Source organism: Zalophus californianus, chromosome 2 (genome assembly GCF_009762305.2).
Source record: "Zalophus californianus isolate mZalCal1 chromosome 2, mZalCal1.pri.v2, whole genome shotgun sequence".
NCBI lineage: Eukaryota > Metazoa > Chordata > Mammalia > Carnivora > Otariidae > Zalophus > Zalophus californianus.
The window spans coordinates 96,891,612-96,913,184 of record NC_045596.1 but is presented as its reverse complement, the minus strand read 5'-3'; the positions used below and the strand labels follow the sequence as shown (position 1 = coordinate 96,913,184).

The 21,573-nt window shown below is 35.9% G+C and overlaps 1 long non-coding RNA gene and 1 other non-coding gene across 2 annotated transcripts in view; both read right to left on the bottom strand.

Annotated features, from left to right (window-relative positions):
* The window catches only part of LOC118356491, a 52,495-nt gene that overhangs the window by 19,936 nt on the left and 10,986 nt on the right, over positions 1–21,573 (bottom strand). The gene's annotated exons all lie outside the window — the stretch shown is intronic.
* On the bottom strand, positions 8,601–8,735 carry LOC113925998. The gene has a single exon (XR_003521106.1). It is a non-coding gene; the product is annotated as a U4 spliceosomal RNA (small nuclear RNA).

Here is a 21,573-nt window from a genome sequence, read left to right as displayed (position 1 = left end):
CAGTGCTTTAACTCTGGGAATATTGGCAGTACTAAGAAAAAAGCATTTTTCAGTAGTTGAAGATATTGGATTTGGCTCAGAAAGAAAAAATCCTGGCGTTTAATAAGAAAATTGTGTTGCTGTGAATATAGAATTTCTATTGATAGATTTAGTAACCAACTTGGATAAAAGTGTACTCCACCTGTGTGTGTGTGTGTGTTGAGAGAGAGTGAGATTACTCACCCATATGCGTGTATGTACATTAACCATAAATATATCATAGGAGCAGTGGCACTGGGCATCTCATAGATTGTTTCTTTTTTTAATTAATTTTTTATTTTTATTATTGTTAATCATTTTTTTTAAGATTTTATTTATTTGACAGAGAGAGACACAGCGAGAGAGGGAATACAAGCAGGGGCAGTGGGAGAGGGAGAAGCAGTCTTTGCGTGGAGCAGGGAGCCTGATGTGGGGCTTGCTCCCAGGACCCCGGGATCATGAGCTGAGCCGAAGGCAGACGCTTGACTGACTGAGCCACCCAGGTGCCCCATCTTTTTTTTTTAATAAAGGCTTTATCTTCTCATGAAAAATAGAGAATAGAAATGACAGTATATTTTGATCTTACAGAAAATGGGTACATTCTTAATATAATAAATTAGTGATAGAATCAAATTTTGTACCATATTGTCAACCTAATAAAATTGTTTTGACATTATTTGTGACAAGCTGAGGAAAAACAACTTTTCATAAATAATAGATTTCAGTGTGCTGTTTTCAGTGTTTTAGATTGTATTAGGAAATGAAAGCTTAATATTCTTTATTATCTCTAAAATTTCAAGTTAGATTATAAAACTAGGCTAACTTATCATAATTGAAATCATAATCAAATTATTTATTTGCTACTATAAACATACTGGGTAGCAATGTCTTAGGAGAGCAAATATCAAATTCTGTTTAAAATACTAGATCTTTTGGGGTGCCTGGCTGGCTCAGTCTTTGGGTGCCTACCTTCAGTTCAGGTCATGATCCCAGGGTCCTGAGATCGAGTCCTGCTTCGGGCTCCCTGCTTGGGGGGTAGCCTTCTTCTCCCTCTCCCACTCCACCTGCTTGTGCTCCCTCTCTCACTGTCTCTCTCTCTCACTGTCAAATAAATAAATAACATCTTTAAAAAAATACTAGATCTTTCTTGTGCTTTAGTAAACTTTGCATTACTCTCCTTTCATGTACTACATTTCTTAGGACTTTTTCTTCCCTCAATGGTTCCAGATTAGTATTTACCAATGGATGGCCCTCAGCTTTGATATGAAAAGCAGAAGTAGGAAGAAGTCATTATATTCTTAAGAGATACTGATGACCAAATATGGTTGCTACTCAATTTTCTCAGCAATTTCCAGCTCTCCTGTTGCAAGTTGATATAGTGTGTAGGGTAGTATTCAAATGATTCAGAATTTTGGTGTTTTCCGTGCAAACTTTTGAAAACCATTTCCTTTGGTTATGTAGGCTGATGTCTTCTGTGACTGTTTCCATGACCTTCCAGCAACAGCCCTGTGATCTGTCTGCACAGCTTCTGTTCTCTCTACAAATGTGAAAGCCCTAAATATTTTATGAATCCCTTTTGAATCATAATACTTAGTGTGCCTCTATTTACTTGACAAAGTATAGAATGATGATCTTCACTAAAAAGATGTATTGCTTCGAACTTAATGACCTACACTGGAGACCTATAACACTGATGGGAATAAAGTAGCTTTGTAGCTTCTGGATACTTGCTATCTCTGTGTGCCATCTCAAGGCAGGGCTGGCCCATTATCCAAATAAACAACAATTAAAAAAAAACAATTACAAAAAAGCAAAGAAGCTTCCTTTCACATGGAAGTTAATAACCTAAATTTTATTCCTTAATAGCAATTCTTGGCAAGTTTTTGTTTCCTCTTACATACGAATACTTGAAGTGGTATTGCTCTAAACCATCATATATATCTTACTGTGAACAATAAATCTAGGGCTGCAATTTCTACCAAACCATGCTATTTTTTCCCAAACCATGCTGTTCTAATGTACTTTATTAATTTCATTTCTACCTGGTCCTAACTACTATCTTCAAGCAGAGAATGATGATCATCTTTTGGCTGAGACAAAACTTAAAAAGTGGTCTTTAAAACAAAATATCAGTGTTGTCTTTTTTGGAAAAAATAAATGAAGAAGGTCTGTCTCACTCAGATAATATTTTATCCTTTTACTTCTAGCATAAACTGATTATGGGTAAAGACCAGTCCTTGTTTATCAACATACATACCTTTTGCCTTCTCAACCACAGCACACAGCATAGTGCCTTGAACATAAATAGGTACTCTCTAAATGTCTTTAATTAAAATAATAAAGTTTAACTTCAAATGAGGGAGGTTGGACAGAAAGCTATACTGGGTAAAATAAAAAAAAATAAAAAAAACAAACAAACTGTGGTCCGATTATACTTACTGCATAAATGTGGTAGGACCCATCCATGGGAGAGTAAGAATAAGAACAGAATGACAGAGATAGTTCATCTTTAATAGGAGGCTTTTAACCTTTTTGTGCAACTATGTATATACATATCTATATAGGAAAAAAAGAAGCCATTTTATTTTACTTTTTTGAACTTGTCAAAATGATTCTATAACTTTCATAAACTTTGGTGCTTACAATAATCTTATGTAGGAAAGATAGCCACTACTTACATAATCAAATTCAAACTTCTCATATATCCTTTCCTCTAAGAAGCTTTTATTTTTCATCTCAAATCAAATTATCCACTCTCCTCTGTGACTCCATTTTATATTATACCAAACTTTATCATAGTAATTTTAATATTTTATTGTACTTATTTCTCTATGAAACTGCCCCACCCCTACATTGAGCCTATCTTGGAGACAGAAAAAAGGCATTAAAAATACATACTTCCTGGGATGCCTGGGTGGCTCAGTTGGTTAAGCATCTGCCTTGGGCTCGGGTCATGATCCTGGGGTCCTGGGACCGAGCCCTGCGTCGGGCTCCTCACTCAGCGGGGAGTCTGCTTCTGCCGCTTCCCCTCCCCTGCTCATCCTCTCTCTCTCTTTCTCTCTCAAATAAATAAATACAGTCTTTTAAAAAGTACACATACTTCCTCATCAACTAGTATAGTTCCAAGAACATCGCCTGTTGAATGAATGAATGAATGAATGAATGAATGTTTCTTGAGTGAATGTATGGAGAAAATTTTTTTTTCCATATAGGCTTGTATATCAAACATTATTCTACACTTGATCTTAGCCAAAAGGCCGAGAAGCGATAAACATTATTCTTATTTGACGGCTTGGATAGAATGTTCTTCATTCCTAAATCAGCCAAGGAGAATGTAAAGAGAGAGGACACAGAGAAAGGTAACAAGGAATATTTGGCTCATTACTCCCAAAGTGGATTAGGCAACATTAATCTACCTCTGTACACCTTGTATCTGTTGTGTACAATTGTCTGTTTTTTTAATATAGTAGTGGAAAAGATATTTTTATTGGAGAAAAACCTGGCGGGAGAAAAGAGTGAGTATAAGACAGATGATGACATCTATTTCCTCTGTGGCTCCAGGAAAGAAACTTGAGCAGCTACAATCAAGGGGTACAGGCCGTAGGTTTTCAGGGTTGCGTAGGAAAACTGTGCAAGTCTCTGGCTGCAAGTCCAGCTACTTTGATGTCCAGGTGACCACATAGGATTTTACACTGAGATGAAACCCTTTTCTTCTGCCACAAGGGTGAACTATCCCCAATTCTGATTGTGAGGAAGAGAAATACACAGAGCATTTCAGAGGGGCGACTGGCAGTGGCGAGGCTCCCACAAACAACTGTGTGCGAAGCAGTGGGGGGCAAGTGGGAGCTGAGGGAGTGGTGGGAGCGCAGGGTAATACAGCATGGGGACTACAGTTCAAATTCACGGATGAGTGTGTGCCAAAGGCTCCTCCAAGCACCCCGAAGCAAGAACAAGATGCTGTGGAAGGGAGAGCTGTGCTCACACCATTACCCAGGTCAGGGCTATCAAACTCAAGAGTCATTTGAGTAAAAGGATTTGAGTAAAAGGTTTTGAGGACACAAGTGAAATTGGAAACTATAAATCTGCCCCACCTGGCAGAGTTATGTGATTTTCTCCAGGAAATCTCAGCAGCTCAGAAGATGGAGGATGTGATTAGGGCGATCCAGGTTGAGAGTGTGTTCGGATGGAAGTAGGAGAAAGGCAGGATCACAGGGCGATTGAAGATGAGGGTGATAGGAAGTGGCCCAACATGATGATGAAGCTCATTAGGAATGTAAAGTCAAGAAGCACGATATGAAATCTATACATATGAAGAGAGATTTAAGACCTAAGTGAATGAATGGACATATTTAGTGATGATAAGCATTTGTTATTAGAGAGAGGGATTTAGGATGCAGTTCATTTTATGGGTTTATAAATCCTGCCTTTGGCCTCAGGAGGAGTTTGCTGAAGAAAAATCATGGGATATCATTGTTGTAAAAAAATATTAAGAAATTTGTTACTCAGGATAATGAAAATTGTGGAAATGGAGAAAACCAAAATGAGTAGCTCATCACATTCTCTTTGGAATGAAAGGCTATAGCCTGATATTTAGCTGTACTGATTAAGAAAAATAACAATAGTTATTCTTATCCTCAAATCTCTTTCCTTAAAACCAGAAATCTCTCTTTTTGATACACAGCACAGTGCAAATGACTATGTGGTAGGGTGATCAAGGTGCCCAGGATTCTTCCAGATCCTTGGGCCCTGGAAGGATTTGCTGGGAGATGAGAGATGGGAGAGTGAGGAGGTTGGAGGGAGGTATTTCAGAGGCCAGCCCTGGAAGTGGTACACTCAGGTTCACTTCCTTGTCCTGGAACTCAGAAGGCACCATGTAATTGCGTGAGAGCTGGGAATCATACTTTGCGTGCACAGGCAGAAGAGGAGAAATATGAATATTGGTAAACACCAGCATTCTTTGCCACAACAGGCGATGGCAAAAACATTGCTGTGTAGTATGATTTTACAGTGAAGGACAACAATAACAATAAAGGTTGTAGTCTGGAAGTCTAATGTAAATCTGAAAAAATTCTTAGCTTGTCTCCAGACAAGAATTTTGTGAGGAAACTTTCTGATAAAATACTATTCAAATTGTGGGCTCTAAATATAATCTGCAACAACAATGGGGATAGATTAGCATTTTTTAGGTCACAGTATCAAAGTGCGGATTAGTGTCAAGTGATTGAGGAGACTCAGAAGAGGGAAGACTGAACAACTGAACTCTGAAGGACAATGGACAAAGGAAAGAGTCTGTTCTTTGGTATCCCAGGATGACATGGGAAGGAGAGAGTACAATCTGAAAGGGAAAGAGTAGAGAGGTCACATATGCCAAGGATTTCAAGTATAAGTTCAGAGAAATAAATTATTTAATTGTCTGTGAATATTACTGTGAACAGATGTCCCATGTATCAATGGTTAGGAAGACTCAGAAGTCAATCACCAGCAACATTTCTGGTCGTATATTTCTGTGACAAGAGAATAAAACAATATCTTATTTACTTACATTTAGGAAATATTTAGCTATCACATATCATGATAAATTTTGAGCTACTGATTTTTTATTCTCTCCAGTTTTACTCATTTTTTCAAACAATACATGTCTGTGGCCTCTTGTACTATACTTTGTTTGACCCCGCTGGAGGAAAAAAAAAGTGGGACAGTCTGCTCTCAGAGTATTTAAAATATAGTAGAAATAATCATGGATATACAGGTGAGTGCCACAGATGAAAGAGGTATGCACGAAGAGTTATGTACAAAAATATGGAATAAGAGAAATATGACTTAAATGGATAACATGGACACACACAGTCATGCATACCTCACACACCCACACATTAGGAAACTTGTCTGGCTAGCCAAGAAATATGTGTGTATGTCATGGGATAGTAGGTAAAGAAAGGAAAGAACAGTGCAGAATGACATGTTTCCCCAGTAGTAGTCCTTGCCAGGGAAATATATGAGTTTTACAGAGAAGAAGAAGAGGGAACACCTGAGAAACTGACAGGAAACAAAACTATAGCAGTCAGTACCTACGAGAAAATGAAACACCTTTGGCTCCATGTTAAGGCTTTTGAGCCTATAGGAATCCACTGAAGAAACGTAAACAGAGAAATGGTTTTACCAATGAATGTTATAGGAAGATCACCTTGGCTCTGGTGTGGAGAGAAGCATGAAAATGGGTATGAAATTTATTAGGAAGTTATTCCAGTTGTTCAGGTAAATTGGTAAATCCTAAATGAGGGTAATGACAGGTGAAATTGAGAGAAGAGAACGAATATAAAAGAAACTAAGAATATAGACTCTTTTAACTCTGGGGCTTACTGAAATATAGGATGAGTGAGATCAGAGGGACTGGGAGTGGTCTTGGCTGACTGATTTCATTCACCAAGATAAGGAAAATAGGAGGACAAGAATATATCATAAATATCTTGCTTTGGGATGTCTATGTGTTTGGACTTTTGGTATGGCACTCAACAGAGATGATTTAGTTGTCAATCATAATCTGAGATTTGTCAGCGTTTACATCGTACTAAAAGCCATATTGTTATATGAGGTGACTCAGGAAAATACATATAACAGAAACGAATGCCCAGACTTGGGCATAGAAAGACTTGGGAATAGAAAATGTAACAGATGACTGAAGGAAGAAAATCATGCGAAGGAATGAAGTAAATGCAGGGGGAAAATCAAACATTATAATCTTAGAGAAATTAGGAGAAAAGCGTTTCAAAACAGAAAAAAATGGTCAACAGCTGCAAATAATGTAGAAAGCTTCAAGAGGTAGGAAAGTGTTGATTCAATTTCATGAGCAGGATGATGAAACCATTAGCTTTTTTTTTTAATATTTTATTTATTTATTTGACAGAGAGAGACACAGCGAGAGAGGGAACACAAGCAGGGGGCGTGGGAGAGGGAGAAGCAGGCTTCCCGCGGAGCAGGGAGCCCGATGCGGGGCTCGATCCCAGGACCCTGGGACCATGACCTGAGCCGAAGGCAGCCGCTTAACTGACAGAGCCACCCAGGTGCCCCTGAAACCATTATCTTAATAATACAAATTGCAGAGACATTACAGAGGTCAGGGTGACGATTTTTTTTTTTTTTTTCAGAAGGAATGCTTCTCTTGGCAATGCTTTTCTTTAGTAATATGTAAACCAGAACTATAGAAAATTTGATCTCATATTTCTTTTGTAAAAGTAATTTGAACATGCTCCTATGCATGTACATTTAATACATAAAGAGCAAAGATACGGTTCAAGATCTTTGTTTAAAAAGCAAAAACAAAAACAGAAAAAAAGTAACAACAATAAAAGAGATACCAAAGAAAGTGTGAGTGGAGCAGCAGAGTATTATCAAGGAGATATTCAATTAAAATTACATCTAGAACCCAAGAGTCAAATATAGTATAGAATATGGAAGTTTCATAATTCTCATAGTTGATTTAATGTTTAGAGAAGATTCAGTGAAGCGATGAAAGCAAGTGATTTTATTGTGGACATAGACTTTAAACAACTGTGCCTTCAAGAGGATATGACTAATTATTTCATAACACAGATTACAAGACTGACTCCCAGGCAAGCCACTATGGTTATAAAGAGACTCTATCTATCCATAAATTGTTTGGCGGGTTTTATTTTCCTGAAACTAAATAGTCAAGCTTATTTCTCATATGGCTAAAAGTTTTATTTTTCTCAGCATGGCAAATATGACTACAATAGTGTTCTATATATTGTGTATCTATCATATTCTGAATATTAGCACAAAGATCTTCTAAGTAGGTTTGGAGGTCATTGGCTTATTTTAAATTTTAACTTTCTTAATAACAGCTATATATTTTCTGATGATTAGGATAAAGTAGTGCAGCTTATTATTTTACTTGGTAAAATAAAATATTGAGACTCATCAATTATAATGGGTAAACTGGAATGTATCTGCTTGTGAAAAGGTTTCTCAAGCAATCTCAAGGACAAAAAAAACAAGAAGGAAGTAGTTTGTAAAGAGGGAATGGCAGCCACTTGAAAGAGAGTAACCATTATCATGCCATCTTCACATTTATAATAGCCATGCAAATGAAGATATGTCATAATTACTCATGGACCCTAGAGTTTAGGAAAACAGGTTTTTAAAAATTCAGATACAAGTTATTTATTTTATATCTCTGAAATGGACAATATCTCAGGCAGGCTGGAAAGCACTAAAAAGCCTGTATCTCTCTGTGCAATTATATATAACCTTAGTGTAAAAGAAGAAATGGAGGTGTATTTTAAAAGTTGGTACAGCTGCACTTGAGTTATGAGAAAATTAAAGGGTGAGAGAGTATTTACCTAAAATGGAAATGAGGAACATAAAGCATATGAGGAACTCATTACAGAATTTTAAGAATAATATTGGTAGGTCCTAAGCTTCAATAGAACTGATTTTATTATATGTGCATTAATAATTGCTAATAATTGCAAAGATTGCTTTATTAAATATATTTAGAACTAAATGATGTGAGAAAATTGGATCACTGCTTGAGGCTGATGGCTTAATGTTTATGGATAATATTGCAGTTGCAAAATCCACCAGCTCCTACTCCAGTTTTCTCTAGAAAAGAAGATTATTTGGGAAAAGTTTTCAATGAGCAATAATCGTGCCTTGGATAAACCTCATTGGCTACGATACTACCACTGCGCAAAGCTTAGAAAAGAATAATTTTTGAACTGAAAAAGATACAGGAAGGATTTGTAAGAATGAATTGAAATCTAAGATGAAATAGTGATTATAGGATCACCCTAGCTTCCCTTATGAATTCGGTTCTCTTGGCTAAGAATGATTACATCCCATTATACTGAAAGTAGCTGCAAATTAATTGTTTGACCATGGCAAATAATCACTGCGTAATGGTGAAAACGGTAGAAATTACCAGACCACTGAGAGCAGGCAAATGTAATTATTTTAATGTACTTATTTTTATGTTGGTTTAGAAATAGATAATTAATCGAAATTTTAATAAAATGTGATATAACCACTATCAGTCTAGACAGATTCATATTTATAAAATAACCTATACTTTATTCTTAATCTTACTCTGTTAAACAGTTGGGTCATGATATGATCAGAGAGATAGAAAGCAAGAGTAACATTTAGCTGAAGTTAAGAATATCTCAACATAAAGAAAAAAAAGAAGGTAATTTAAATATTAAGCTTTAATTCTGTAGCACTTAATATATTCATCGAACCCTCAAATCAACACTCTAAGTTAGATATCGTTATATATATATTGTGATTGTTAATTATCTATCAACATGATTGGGCCAGAGTGCTCAGTATTCAGTCAAATATTACTGGGTGTGTCTGTGAGGGTAGTTTTGGATAATTTTAACATTTAAATCAATAGACTTAATAAAGGAGATTGCTTTTCCTAATGTGGGTGGGTGTCATCCAATCAGTCAAAAGCCTGAATAGAACCAAAGGCTGAACCTCTCCCAGGAAGAGAGAATTCCTTCTGCCTGATTACCTTCAAACTTGGACATTGTTTTTTTTCCTGCCTTCAGACTCAACTGAAACATTGGCTTCTTCTGGGTCTGGAGCCTGCCAATTTTCAGACTGGACATACACCATCAGCTCTCCTGGGTCTCCAGGTTGTTGACTACAGACCTTGAAATTTTGAGCCAGTTCTTTGTAATAATCTTTCTTTTTCTGTCTTTGTCTCTTTCTGTCTCTCTGTTTCTCTCTCTCTCTCTCTCTCTCTCTCTCTGCTGTTTCTGTGGAGCCAATTCATATATACTGAGAGATATACTGGTTTTGTTCTTTGGAGAACTCTGACTAATATACACATTTACAGTTGAAGCAACAGAACCCTAGAGGAAATTATTAAAGTAATTGTAACCCACACGGCTGCATCCATGAACTGAGATTCAAATCTATATCTCAGTGATTCTAAAACGTCAACTCATTTGACTACCTCACCTTGACCTCAGCACAGACTAGAAGATGGGCTAAAATTCTCCGAAGATATAGTTGAATGGGTTAAATAAAAATGCATGTGTTCTAGGCCACATATTGAAATGATCCAACTGAATAAAGAGACCATAGCAACACATACAAAAATTACATATAGGGTTCATTCATTCATTTTCTTTCTTTCTTTTTCATTTATTTTTTAAATAAATATCCATTAAGCACTTCTGTGCCAGGCACTTTTTTAAGAATTGGGGTTACAAACGTTGAAAAAAAAAAAAAAACCAACTTCTCATCTCATATAGCCTACTTTCTAGTAGAGGAGGATTGCTAATTAACAGTATAATTAAAGAAAAACATAATACATTAGATGAGGACAAATGTTAAGTAGAAAAATAAAATGGAAGGAGGATGAGCACTATTAATAGGAAGGTTACACTTTCTGATAGATTAATTAGGAAAACCCTCATTTGAGTAATGCCTGGAAAGAGGTGAGGAAAGTAGCAATGTAAACATTGGATGGAAGAGACTTTAGGAAGTCATCATATTAAAATTTTTATTTTTTTCCTTTCTAGTAACTTTTATTGAGGTAAAATCCAAATAACATAAAATTAACCATTTTAGGATGTACAATTCAGTGGCATTTAGTATATTCATAGTTTGTGAAACTATCATCTCTATCTAGTTCCAAAACATTTTCATCATGGCAGAAGGAAATCTTGTACACATCAAGCAGTCATTCCCCATTCCCCCAACCTCTGACAACCACTAATTTGCTTCCTGACTCTGTGGATTGACCTATTGATACTTCATATAAATGGAATCATACAAAATGTGGCACTTCGAGTCTGGTTTCTTTCAGTTTGTTTAATGTTTTCAAGATTCATCCACATTGTGGGGGAGAACTACAGTGAAAATGTCTGTAGCAAAAGGATTCATTGGATGCTGGAGAAAGCAATAGAAGATGAGTTTTAACAAGTAATGGGCCTGATTATGCAGGAGATTAGCTATTAGTGTGAACGGTGTTCAGGACAATTTAATACCAATGACAGCATTATGTGAGGGAGGGTTGAGAGATAAGGGAGGGACTTTCCTGTAACATGAGGAGGCAAGGTTTCTCACGTCATTGAAAGATTAAAAAGCCAGGAGAAAAAGTGAGGAACACTGTTGTCTGAAAAACTAGGAAAGGCTATTGCACGTTTTACAACATGACAAAGCCCAGAGTGATGTACTGAAGCTCCAGCATAAAGCCCATAATATAGGGGCAGTCAGAAAACCATGCAAATGGAATACCAAGAATAAGTGTAATAGGCTAAAGGAGGAATTTCAAATATAATTAATTACCAAGACAACTCCGTAACATCCGCAGCTTGCTTTTATGAGCCAAAGTATGGTTTATAGGTTGTTTGGGGCAAGTAAAGATTGAGAGACAATTTACAATACCACTTTTCCTTTAACATCTCACCTCTTGAGGGGTAGGTTGGAATTGGGGTTCAGGCTTCACTGTGGTGGAAAGTCCTGAGAAGTTTTAGGTTGATTTTGAAATTGAAGATGGTTCCCGTGTCAGTTTCCAATAAAGGAGCTCCTCCAATCTTGGATAGTCTGAAAGGGATATTCTCTGGTTTGTGGTATGGTCAGAAAAACTGCATGTTTATGAGAGGAGGGGATGTCAAACAGCATCTCACAGACCACTTCCCACAGTGCCCAGAAATGGCTGGCATAGGCTCCAAACTGCTATGTGCTATTTCAGAAAGTAGCATAAATTAGCTATGTTCACTGAGTGAGATATAGAACATAATCCATGTATATGGAATTCGAGGATAGTGTGCACTATGAGTTCAGAACCTGGTGCTACTGCTTTACTTCCACCTAAACATTCAGCCATTTTTCAGCTTGACCTTGGAACACCACACAAGAAGTGAAGGGTAACTTTATTTATTAAATAATTTTTATTATTAGACAAGTAAAGAGTTGATCTGTGAAAGAAGGAAAATGGTTTAGAAAATCTTTCTGTGAACATATTTTGAAGTAACAATTTTTTTTCTCATAATCAGGCTTTTGCATTTCATTGATTAAATGTATACCTTAGGGGAATTAATAATTCTATGCATAGAGTCTTTAAAGATAGCCAAGTCTTTTGGTAGGGAAGATACATAAAGGATTAAAATGGTATAACTGGTTAACTTCATTTCTGTAACAACAGCCCCAAATTGAATGACTCAAGCTTCCGCTCTACCAGTGAGCCAGCGTGAGGGCGTGTGCACACACACTGATGATCGCTCCCTCTCTAAAAAGTAAGTATTTCTCACTGGCAGATTATTGTCCTCAATGTGATGATTCAGGCACAGGGTGCATCCCCGATGTGGCTCTGCAATTCCCAGAGCCCTACTAATCAACATCCCCACCCGGAATCGAAAGTGTAAGGGGAACATTTCTCATCCTGAAAGATTTGGCTCCCATGTAGCAGACATCACTTCTGCTTACATTTCACAGTTAGAACTCAGTTATATGGCAATATTTAAATGCAAGGGAGGTTGTAACATGAGGTTAGTTACAGTTAAGAAAAAGGGGAAACATATTTTTTGGTAAATAACAGCATTTGCCACACCACCTATTGGTTATTCATTGCTTAGTGACCATGGAGATTCTCTTCTGTGAGTCTGTGTGCCATATTTAACCCAATGATTATGAACCCAAGGGCAATATTTTGGTTATTGTAAGTTATAATTATAGATTAACCATGAATAAGAATTCATCCTGTGAAATTAATCTAGTTATTTTTATAAAAGGATTTTTTGAATTAGAAATTTGGATACCATAATGTAAACATTGTTTATCTATTTTGTCAGATATTTGACAAAGTTTCTTAAGTAATTATTTTTCCTGGGCAGTAGAAATATGAAGTGGATTTTGGCTGAGTTACATAAATTAACAGCTGTTATAATAACCATATTCAAAGTGTGCCAATAAATATATTCAATGTTGGCCTCTTGGGGTATCTTTAGGGATGTGACTCAGGGCTCAGACTTGACTCTGTAGTCATTAAATATTTTAAAGACCAAAATGTTTATTTTATCATCTTTTGCCACAAAGTAAACAAAAGAGTATGGTTATAGAAGCAAAATTTTTTAAAGATCTGCTCAGTCTGTTACCCGGTCCATAATAAAATAATGGAACTGTATATGGACAACTAGAAACTGCTATTCTAGTCCATTTGCAGATCAACTCTGGGTAACTGTCAGTGAGGAAGTTGGTCTAATTACAGATCGTGTGGGAAAAAAAAGTCCAATAAGCCATCAGTATTTCATGAACAGAAAAAAAGGAAAGAAATAGTTCCCTCTGAATTTCATACTCTTGTCAGGACGTATCTGGGTGACCTTATGTCCTGGGCACCACATTTTAAGAGACAGTGGAAGATACATTATGTTCCAGAGATAAGCAGCTCAAAAATCAAATCTCATAAAGAAAAATTGAATAAATAGAAATTTTATTACTTGGAAAAATAAAAGGCTAAGCAATAAATATCAGAAAGCTTTTCAAGTGACAGAAGGATTGGGCATAGGATATCTGACTAGGAACTAGTGAGCAAATTATTTTAGAATAATTGTATGACAAAAATAATCACTAATAATGGATTATTCTGACACTGTGTCTTAGAACTTAGATGAGGTATCATATTTGAAAGGGGATGGAAACAAGCACTCAGCAGTCACCAGTTCCTCTCAATTCTGAAATCTCACTGGGTAAATGTTGCCAGATTCCCCATCTGCAGGTACTATGTGTTCCTTCTGTAGGATTCCGTTCTGCTCTCTGGAAAAGCTCCCCCGTGTGTTTTACTCCACAGTTCTGCTAATCTTTGTGATTCTGCTGTTCTCAGTTCAGCTGGCTCTTTGTGGGTTTGGTAGGTTTAGGATAGCCCGGTTGGAATGGCATGGCTTAGCTTTCCATGGTCTCCCATCCTCGAGGCCAGGCTTGTTCACATGGCAGTGGCAATGCCTTGTGAGGTCTGGCCTACAAATTTGTATACTGTCACTTTCACTGCTTTCTGTAGGCCAAAACCACTCACGAGGTCAGCCCTGATTCAGGCGAAGTGACATTTCAAATGGCATAATAACAGGGAAGGGTGGAGAGTTGGTGCAATTTTTATAATCTATGTGCAACAAGAAGCATAAGATAATTATTATAAATAAAAGAAACATGTGCTTTGATTGCCATAAATGTAAACAATTATTCTGGGCTCTAATGTTCAAATGTTGCCTTCAGTATTTCTTATTAACTGGAAAGATAACAGTAAGTTAAAAAAAAATTTAATCCCTAATATTAGCATTTCTCATGGGAAACATTTTTTTCAGAAATCTGTGGTTTCTAGGGACACGAACTTTAATAAAAGGGAAAAAAGAGTTTAGAAATATGTAATAAAGGGGACTGAAAGAAGGTTTTCATACAAAAATATATTACTGGTAATGATTTGTAAAAAATCTGTGATATATTTAATGTGGGTTAAACTTCTAGGACTTTCTCTCTTTGATCTATTTAAAATCCAACTTAAGATAAATCTTATATAAGTAAAAAGAAAATCAGTTGTACCAGGCAGTAATTGTAAATGTCAAATTAGTTGTATATAAAATGAATTCTGTAAAAATTCAAAGAAGGGTGATTTAACTAGTCTGTCTGAATGATCAAGAGACTTCTCGTCTGGTGAACAGCATAAGCTAAGGCTCAGAGAATAATGCACATGTCATGGTTAAAAGCCACTGAGAAATGTAGTGGAGTGTGGGAAAACTACAGAAAAGCAATGAAGATCAGCTGAAATTTAGATTAATCACATTTGAGAGTCTTAAATAAAAGAATTATTAGGCATTTAAATTACCAAAATGTGAAACACTAAAAAATTATGCAGGGGAGTTAAGTAATAAAAAAGATACTTTAAGAACACTAGGTGGGGCTAAATTTGTATTTAAATTAGAAACTGAGACAGAAAGATCTGCTGGAAATTGCTGTCATAAATTTTAAAGACATTGGTAATGAATATTGGGACTGCAGGGTTCTGTTTGTTTGTTTGCTTTTTAAGATGTATTTATTTATTTGAGGGGGAGGGGCAGAGAGAGCGGGAGAGAGGGAATCCCAAGCAGACTCCCCACTGCGTGGGCTTGATCTCACAACCCTGAGATCATACCTGAGCTAAAATCAAGACCGAATGAGCCCCTGGTATTATCCCAGGTGCCCCTGGGATTACAGTTTTGGTGATGAAGTAAAGGAATTTATAATGGCACTTTCATTAAGAAGGAAATGATAGGTAAATATCAATAAGTGCTATCATCAGTACCTTTGCACCCATGCTTCTTTTTGTTTGTTTGTTTTTGACAGTATCCTAGAGGTTTAGGTGTGCCTTTAGTTTTATTTTTTTTATTATGTTATGTTAATCACCATACATTACATCATTAGTTTTTGATGTAGTGTTCCATGATTCATTGTTTGTGTATATCACCCAGTGCTCCATGCAGAACGTGCCCTCTTTAATACCCATCACCAGGCTAACCCATCCCCCCACCCCCCTCCCCTCTGGAACCCTCAGTTTGTTTCTCAGAGTCCATAGTCTCTCATGGTTCGTCTCCACCTCCGATTTCCGCCCCCTTCATTCTTCCCCTCCTGCTATCTTCTTCCTTCTTTATTTTTTCTTAACATATGTTGCATTATTTGTTTCAGGGGTACAGGTCTGTGATTCAACAGTCTTACACAATTCACAGCACTCCCCATAGCACACACCCTCCCCAGTGTCCATCACCCAGCCACCCCATCCCTCCCACCCCCCACCACTCCAGCAACCCTCAGTTTGTTTCCTGAGATTAAGCTTCTAAATTGTGTGATGGGAACATCCCTGCTGAGAATGCAGGTCGAGGGAGGGGCAGGCATGGCCTAACTAGGGCGGAGGTACTAACAAGAAGACACTAGCCTAGTTGTCCTCAGAGAGAGCTAGAAACATTGTCAGTTTCTCCAATTTGAAACCATACATTATGTTACGAAAACCACAAAGAATTAAAGCCACTTTCCCTGATAAATCTGTTGGTCAGCTAAAGAGCAAACTGCCTTTCTTGACAACTGCCTGCCAAAAGTTCACCCAGAAACAAAATGTAAGACTCCCTTTTCCACAGACTCAATTTTGCCCTTATAAATATTACATTTCCCTGTGTTTACAAACTGCATATGATTGATGTCTTTGGTGTGTGAGAATATTCAGCTGCGCTCTAACATAACATCTCTGAGTTGTTCTTTGACACCGCTGACAAAAATATGGCCAATGATGGTTTCCACAAGAGATATTACCTAAGTTTGCTTTGATTTCCAAATCCTGATGAATTTTTTATACTAGTGTAATTCACAGTTCCATATAGAAAGTCAGATCCTGAGTAGCTGGGTGGTGGGAGAGGTTTTTTTCAAAACAGAATTCACTATATAAGAACAGGTACCAATTATAATCAAAATATTATTAAATTTTATCTCCATTAATGAGTATCCCAGGATAGCAAATTATTTATCAGTAATAACTTTCTTACCTTTATCAATGTTACTCAAGCTATGTATAAAAACATATTAAACTGTTAGAACACCCACACTTTCTCCTTATTTGTTGTAACTAGAACAATAAAATACTGATTATGAGGGTGTTTATTTAAATATTTAATATTTTTATAGCATATTTATTTGTTCACAATTTTATTCAGTATTTAGAAAAAGTAAGGTAACATTCTAGTGCTGTGGACACAAGGCTGACAAAGTTCCTGCTGTTGGCTGCCCACATTCTTGGTGGTAAGCATATACCAGAGGCCTACTGGGACTTCCCAGAGTGGAAATTAGGAGAGGGGCACTTAATGTGCATAGAGAAGTGAAGAGAAACTTCCCAGGAGAGGTGACACTTGAGGTGAGTTTTTAAAGAATAAGTCATTTCTCTAGGCAACAATAGGATAATAATTCTAGATGGAGGGGCTATAGTAGAAAACATTCCCTAATAGGAAGTAACATTTGTCTTGGAGATAATAAATGTGCACTGTATATAAAACATGAGAATGGATCTGGTTTTCACTATTATAGCCATCTTATGCTACCTAAAGTCTTTAGCCAAATCTGGTATTTGGAAATAGTGAGTGGACTGACAGGAGAATATGTGCTTTGGGAGAGGGGACATAGGTTTTAGGTAGATGTAAGGAGAAAAGGGAAGAAACAGATCACTATGGAAAGTTTATAGAAACAAATAGGATGCTGATGTTCTCCAGAGATTGAGCCCTCAGAGTATATTGTCTTTTTAAGGCCTATAAGAAAGAGAACATAAAACTTTCTTATACGACCTATATATATATATATATATATATATACATATATATATATATATATATATATATATATACACACACACACACATATATATATATACACACACACACACACACATATATACATATATATAATATTTGGCTTAATATACGTATGGATAAATTAGGTTTCAATGAATTGATCGATCAGTTGTGAAATACCATTTATAATCATATTTTTTTATTTTAGCTCTTCTTTTTTTTAAGATTTTATTTATTTATTTGAGAGAGAGAGAAAGAGAGTGAGTGCACGAGCAGGGTGAGGGTCAGAGGGAGAAGCAGACACCCCGCTGAGCAGGGAGCCCAATGTGGGACTCGATCCCGGCACTCCAGGATCATGACCTGAGCCGAAGGCAGTCACCCAACTAACCGAGCCAGCCAGGCGCCCTTTAGCTCTTCTTATATAAAATATCATGCATTTGAAAGCTTCTTACTGAATTCCTTTTCCTTTCTGAAAATTAATAAAATGTACAAAAGAGAGTCTTAGGGCATACGCTAAACCCCTACACCAGTCCCTCTTTTTAGTTTTAAATTTAGGAATTCCTGACTCAGGAAAAGGCAGCTACAAAGAACATCTACTATGAACCTAAACTTAATTGCAAACCAGCAATTTAAAAGTTCCAATTGAAAATTCATAAAAATGCTTTGCTTTATAAAATTAAAGCATAAATTGTATTTTTTTATTTGTCTACATGATTTAAACATACATTCGACTGAAGGATTCTTGACTAAATTTATTTGACCAATTGTTCTGTATTGCTGTCAGAGTTTAGAAAACACATTTATTTGCTGGACTTTTTTAGATTAAAATATATTCAATCTCTAAATACTAAGAGTATCTGCTAAAGTGCTACAAACACAAAATTCTACCTCCAATTTTCTGATATGTTAAGAAAAAATAAAACTTGAATAGTTAAGTCGTTTTACTCTTATAAAATTTGCTAAGATTTTTCTATTTTCTTCACTAAGTATATTAATAATATATTAAGATCATTGTGTTTACTTTAAAATTAAGATAAATTAAAACCAAACTAGAAAACTCCGTAGTGAATTTTTATTTAATAGAAAACTCTTTATTCCCAAATTTTATTATTCCCAATCTAACAACTAATTTTCAGTTCTTATTTTGTAAATTTGCCCTAATAATTATAAATGCCTCAACTATCCAAAGTAATATATGCCAAAGTAATAGGTACAATCAAATTGTGTCACATAAATGAAATGTATTCTGTATATCATTACACTATTAATAATATTCCTCTTTATTTTTAATGGCCCTCTTAAAATGAAAATGTTTCCTAACTATACCCTAATGTTTTTCCACCTTAATATTTCATGTCTTTGAGACATGACTAAAATTACAGGGGAGTCATTGCAAATCTCATTAGCTTTTATATCACTAAAATTCAATTTCACAAGAAAACTCCCAGGTTTTAGGATGCATCCTTTATTTTATTTCTTTAGCTGATTTTAAATATATAACCACTTATTTGGGGGAATAAATGTAGCTTGAGTTTAGCATCTCTACCTTTTGGTGTATTTTCATAGTCTACAGGGCTCAGAGCGGGGTGATGGTCATGTGCAGTTTTTAGAAGATTAATTAGAATCATTAATAAAAAACAGTTTTACTTCAACATCAGGACAAAAATAGTGAAGTGGTGTGGTTGCATGTTTCATCAATGAATTATTATTTCATTGCAGGCAGGGAGCTGTTGTTTGAATCCAGTAAAAAATTAATCATATTAATCAATTATTAACTTTATTTTTGTGGTCAAAAGTATGGTGAGGGAACCATATTTTGCAAAATATAGCTCTCATAAACTTGAAAACATCTGTGGGTCATCTATTATGTGCCAGGCAATGTAAAAGTGCTGATGTGTCCTACAAAGATAAATTAACTAGAGTTTCTTAAATTTGAGAAACTCACTGAATTACAAAATTTTGATGAATTTTTTTCCATGGTCATTTTTCTACACAGTGAAAGTATCAGGTTCTATCTAAATAGGGCAATAGTTAATTCTGATGGGGGAGAAAACATCATTATTATAGAAGCCAACTTTGTGTAGCACAAATCTCTGCTTGTATTTCAGCCTACTCACCTTTATTTTGTTAACAGAGGCTGTGAAAATGAGTGCTCACTTAGAAGAAATGGAAATAATAAAATTAATAATAAAACAGAGGTGTAGAGGAATTTTCACAGTAGAACAGGTCAGTAGTTCATCTAGTTAGGTACATTTATTCTGAGTATTTATTTTCTAGGATAACCAAGAACACATATTTTAGAAAAAAGCGCTGTGCTGACGTAGTATAGCCTAATTTTCAATATTCTTCTACAGAGAAAATCTTTTCTTTATTCCACTAATGATTATATAAAGAAGAGAGATATACTTGAAGCCATGGTAAAAACATTATTCTATCTGAGTAATGAATAAAAATACATCTTTATTTAAAGTATGTTCTTTTCAATTGACTTTTGAAGAATAAAATCTAGACTTTTAAACACTTTTTGTCATTACACATATGAATATACCTGATAGGATATAAAAGTTTGAGAAATGGGGCAATTATTTAATTGCAGACCTGTATATTTTTATTAAAGCAATTAAACCAAAACCTCTGAGCATATGCTATATGTCTTAGGTATGTGACAGAACTACTCTGAATATTACTTTGTTCCTTTAGAAGTCACTTATGTATGCTGACCTTTTTCTTAGCTAAAAGAGGTAAAAGCACTTTCAAGCTATAAAGTGAAATTTTAAAATGATCAATATACTAGATAAAATAGAGTATCAATCTGTTTTTTTCATTTCTTCCATAATAAATTAATAATGTCAAGATACTAACAGAAGCTGGGATTCTGGGGTGAAAAAAGCTTTAAATTTTAATATGCTTTCAGATAGTGAAAATAAAATTCGTTTTCCAAAGCTATAAGCATTTGTTATAAATACAGTGTATCCTGTTAGTCTGAATCTCAAACTTTCAGTATGTTATCTCACGTAACACACATTTAAAAGGCCATGTCACCTACATCAGGCCAGCTCTATTTTTTTTAAATTTTATTTTAATATGTTACATTAATCTCTTTCTTGATGGCAAATATGTGATTACACTAGTAAGTTCCATGAGGTAAAACCATTGTCTGAAAGTTGATGCAAATGACTTTCTTAATCAGATGCATTTCTTTTTTTTTTTTGCTTTTTTCAAGTCTTTATTTATTTATTTATTTATTTATTTATTTATTAAGTTTTTATTTTAATCACCTGGTGCTCATCACAAAAAATGTACTTCTTTTTTTTTTTTTTTTGCTGTACCAATTGTGCCAGGTTGTATTTTTTTTCCCTTAAATTTTTGTATTGTTATGTTAACCATCATACATTACATCATTAGTTTTGGATGTAGTGTTCCATGCTGCATTGTTTGTGCATAACGCCCAGTGCTCCAGACAGAACGTGCCTTCTTTAATACCCATCACCAGGCTAACCCATCCCCCCACCCCATTCCCCTCTAGAACCCTCAGTTTGTTTTTCAGAGTCCATTGTCTCTCATGGTTCATCTCCCCCTCTGATTTCCCCCCATTCATTCTTCCCCTCCTGCTATCTTCTTCTTCTTTTTTTTCTTAACATAGATTGCAATATTTTTTTCAGAGGTACAGATCTGTGATTCAACAGTCTTGCACAATTCACAGCGCTCACCATAGCACATACCCTCCCCAATGTCTATCACCCAGCCACCCCATCCCTCCCACTGAACCCCACCACTCCAGCAACCCTCAGTTTGTTTCATGAGATTAAGAATTCCTCATATCAGTGAGGTCATATGATACATATCTTTCTCTAATTGACTTATTTCGCTCAGCATAACACCCTCCGGTTCCATCCACATCATTGCAAATGGCAAGATCTCATTCCTTTTGATGGCTGCATAATATTCCATTGTGTATATATACCACCTCTTCTTTATCCATTCAGCTGTCGATGGACATCTTGGCTCTTTCAGCAGTTTGGCTATTGTGGACATTGATGCTATAAACATCGGGGTGCACGTACCCCTTCGGATCCCTACATTTGTATCTTTGGGGTAAATACCCAGTAGTGCAATTGCTGGATCATATGGTAGCTCTATTTTCAACTGTTTGAGGAACATCCATACTGTTTTCCATAGTGGTTGCACCAGCTTGCATTCCCACCAAAAGTGTAAGAGGGTTCCCCTT